The following is a 4,269-nucleotide window of genomic DNA, read 5'->3' on the forward strand; positions in this document are numbered from 1 at the left end:
TGGGTCTACTTTCGTTTTAATTTCATTAAATATACCATTTAATGAAATGTTAATATAATATAAAATAATAATATTATATTAGTAATTATTATTATTAATATATATATATATATAAATTTAAATACAAAACTACATTCTTAGCTTATACTATATTTGTTATAATAATAATTACTTTTATATTAATATAATATATATTAATATAAATTAATAATATTTCATATTATATTAGTAATTATTATTATTAATATATATATATATATATATATAAATTTAAATACAAAACTACATTCTTAGCTTATACTATATTTGTTATAATAATAATAATTACTTTTACATTAATATAATATAAAATAATAATATTTCATGTTATATTAGTAATTATTATTATTAATATATATATAAATTTAAATACAAAACTGCATTCTTAGCTTATACTATATTTGTTATAATAATAATAATAATTACTAATATTGTTATAATATAATATATTATATTACATTATTATAATAGTATATTATAATATTAATTATATTATTAATAATCGCTCGAATGATGCAACGAATTCATTTCGTGATTAGATCAGTTTGCGTAAGATTCTGTGCTCGAGGAAAAAAAAACCAAGCAGAGTGGAATGAAAAACGAGCATGATACGAATTCATTTAGATATTTATAGATAGAGCACGTTATGCAAAAAATATTTCAATATTATTTGAATATTATTTCCACTCGACTTTAAAGAATTATATTTGCACTTGGTATGTAAAACCAAGAATAATTTTACAATAATTATTCACAATGATCAACACTTTACATACCAAATAAAAATTATTTAAAATTAAGTGTAATTGTCAGTTAAGTGTAAATATGATTTAATTCCAAATTATTCTAACAAATGGAATCAAATAATAACGATCATAAGTGAAGAATTTATTTAATCATTTTCGTATTAATAGTAAATTAATTTTATCGAAATGTGCGAATAAATTTCATAAGGTAAATAGTTACATAGCTGTAACGATCGACGATATTATATACATATGTATATATTACGGCTGGTTATATTTCCTAAATGAACGAATGTTACCACATGTCAGGATGGCCGAGCGGTCTAAGGCGCCAGACTCAAGGTACTCACCTTCTCAGTTCGAAACTGAGTTCGAGCGTTCTGGTCCTCTCTGAGGGCGTGGGTTCGAATCCCACTTCTGACAAAATTTTTTTACATTTCTTGCACGCATTAACAAACAATTAAAGTGCAGCTGCATTTCGATAATCATCGATTATTTTATACTAAGTTATACCGAAACGTGGCGATCGGCGCGTTGCCAGCTGTCGCGAGTTCGAATCCTGCCACTGTCAAACTGTTTTTTTTTTTTTTATTTCTTTTTATTTCTCTTTGTTTCTCTTTGTTTCTCTTTGTTTCTCTTTGTTTCTCTTTGTTTCTCTTTGTTTCTCTTTGTTTCTCTTTGTTTCTCTTTGTTTCTCTTTGTTTCTCTTTGTTTCTCTTTGTTTCTCTTTGTTTTTTTCTGTTTCTTTCTGTTTCTTTCTGTTTCTTTCTGTTTCTTTCTGTTTCTTTCTGTTTCTTTCTGTTTCTTTCTGTTTCTTTCTATTCCTTTCTGTTTCTTTCTGTTTCTTTCTGTTTCTTTCTGTTTCTTTCTGTTTCTTTCTGTTTCTTTCTATTTCTTTCTATTCCTTTCTATTTCTTTCTATTTCTTTCTATTTCTTTCTATTTCTTTCTATTTCTTTTTATTTCTTCTTATTTCTTCTTATTTCTTTTTATTTCATATATTCAAGTATAATCGTTGTTATTTTGCAAACTGATAAATATCGAATCATTTCTGTTGATAAAAACACAATTGCAATTACTAAAAATATGTCATTTACAAGTATGATATCTGCTGCTTCTTTTATGTGATAAATAGAATATAAAAAATGATATACACTAAAGAAAGTATTTTATTGTTTTTTAGATTAATTATTTAATATTTCAACTGAAGATTAAAGCTAAATTTTCTCCTCAAATAAAAATTCACGATGTAAGAATTGTAAACGTGCTTTATAAACGACAAATACGTTGGCATAAGTTAAATATTAAATATTTTACACGATGTCAATAATATATTGACACGAATTAATAATAAAATATAATTTTGCACGCCATCAACGTCAAAATTACATTTTTACAACACGACTAAAATATTAATATCTTTTATTAAAAATCAAGTTACACGAGAGAATGACTATAATATCAAGAACCAAACTTTTAAATTAAACCATATCATTTAAAAGATATAGAGCTACAGTTTATAGCTGAGAATGTAGTTACAAAACTACATTTTTATGGCATAATTACACATCAATTGGTAGACAATTGGCGTTGCACAATACACGATTCACAATCTTTCTTACGAAATCCCTCTTGTTCCCATTTTAACGTCACACAGTGTACACCCACTACTCTCTATCGTTTTACCATTCAATCTATTTTAGGCGCGTCTATTTTTTTCCACTCTTTCCCACACGTACGAGCATTGTGACACAATAGATCTGCACAATGAGTTCGTGAACACGAGTTCTATTCTGTAATAATGACCCTAAAAGGTGACAAGAGTGGTATTTCGAATACGCGGAAAGAATTGCCATATAGGTCGCGTATTATCTGTCTCCTTTGCCTAATGAAATTTATTATTCTAGATTTACATTCTAGATGTGAAACGCATTTCAGTCATGTAGAAAATCTGTATGAAAAAGAGATTGTAGAAAACCACTCTTCCATTCCAAAGAAAGAGAAAATTAAATCAAATCTGTAATATTTAATGATTGATTTTTTTTCCACATACATAGTGTGAAAGCCAATTAGAGTCTGGAAGAAGAAGAAGGGGAAACGGTTCACCTAGTCCTGAACTTGTGAAGGGAAAGAACAGGCCTGGAAAAAAAGGAGAGGGCGCTCATCAGGAGCCAAACCTGGTGTGGTTTGGGGAGAGTAAGAAACTCGACAGGCCTCTGGTTCTAATCGATATGTCTCGGCCAGAACAGACAGAAATAGAAGATAAAAAAGAAAGAGAGTGGTCGATTTTATGGCCACGTTACGACCCAGATTAACCTGTTGCGCTGGAGGTCGCACGTACGAGAATTTTTTTTGTCCCAAATTGCAACATTTTCTCAGTTTCAAGTATTACAGTATAATAAATATTAAAGTATTTAAATAACAATTATTTAAAAGTATTTAAGTATAATAAATATCAAAGTATTTAAATGATAATTATTTAAAAGTATTTAAGTATAATAAATATCAAAGTATTTAAATAATAATTATTTAAAAGTATTTAAGTATACTGAATATCAAGGTATTTAAATATTAGTTATTTAAAAGTATTTAAATATAATAGATATCAAAGTATTGAAATAATAATTATTTAAAAGTATTTAAATATAATAGATATCAAAGTATTTAAATAATAATTATTTAAAAGTATTTAAGTATAATAAATATCAAAGTATTTAAATAATAATTATTTAAAACTATTTAAGTATAATAAATATCAAGGTATTTAAATAATAATTATTTAAAACTATTTAAGTATAATAAATATCAAAGTATTTAAATAATAATTATTTAAAAGTATTTAAGTATAATAAATATCAAATTTAAATAATAATTATTTAAAACTATTTAAGTATAATAAATATCAAGGTATTTAAATAATAATTATTTAAAAATATTTAAGTATACTGAATATCAAGGTATTTAAATAATAGTTATTTAAAAGTATTTAAATATCAGGTATAATAAATATCAAAATATTTAAACAATAGTTATTTAATAGTATTTAAGTATAATAAATATCAAGGTATTTAAACAATAATTATTCAAAAGTATTTAAGTATAATAAATATCAAGGTATTTAAACAATAATCATTCAAAAGTATTTAAGTATAATAAATATCAAGGTATTTAAATAATAATTATTTAAAAGTATTTAAGTATAATAAATATCAAAGTATTTAAACAATAGTTATTTAAAAGTATTTAAGTATAATAAATATCAAATTTAAATAACAATATATATAATATTATATATTCATTACTATATATTATATGTTTAATATTATATACATTTAATAATAAATATTAAAGTATTTAAATAATAATTATTTAAATATAACCCAGGCAAAACAAATAATAAATTTAATAATTTCTATCCAGCGACATCGTACCGAGTTTAAAAGGAAAAGGAAAGCGACGAATTATTGCGTACGGCTCGGTCACTC

General features: G+C 24.1%; 1 non-coding gene across 1 annotated transcript; it reads left to right on the top strand.

Moving 5' to 3' along the window:
• The first annotated feature begins 1,089 nt into the window (after positions 1-1,089).
• On the top strand, positions 1,090-1,208 carry Trnal-caa. Its single transcript has 2 exons — positions 1,090-1,127; positions 1,164-1,208. It is a non-coding gene; the product is annotated as a tRNA-Leu (tRNA).
• Positions 1,209-4,269: the final 3,061 nt, after the last annotated feature.

This window comes from Frieseomelitta varia, unplaced genomic scaffold (genome assembly GCF_011392965.1).
Source record: "Frieseomelitta varia isolate USP_RPSP 00005682 unplaced genomic scaffold, Fvar_1.2 scaffold_459, whole genome shotgun sequence".
Classification (NCBI taxonomy): Eukaryota; Metazoa; Arthropoda; class Insecta; order Hymenoptera; family Apidae; genus Frieseomelitta; species Frieseomelitta varia.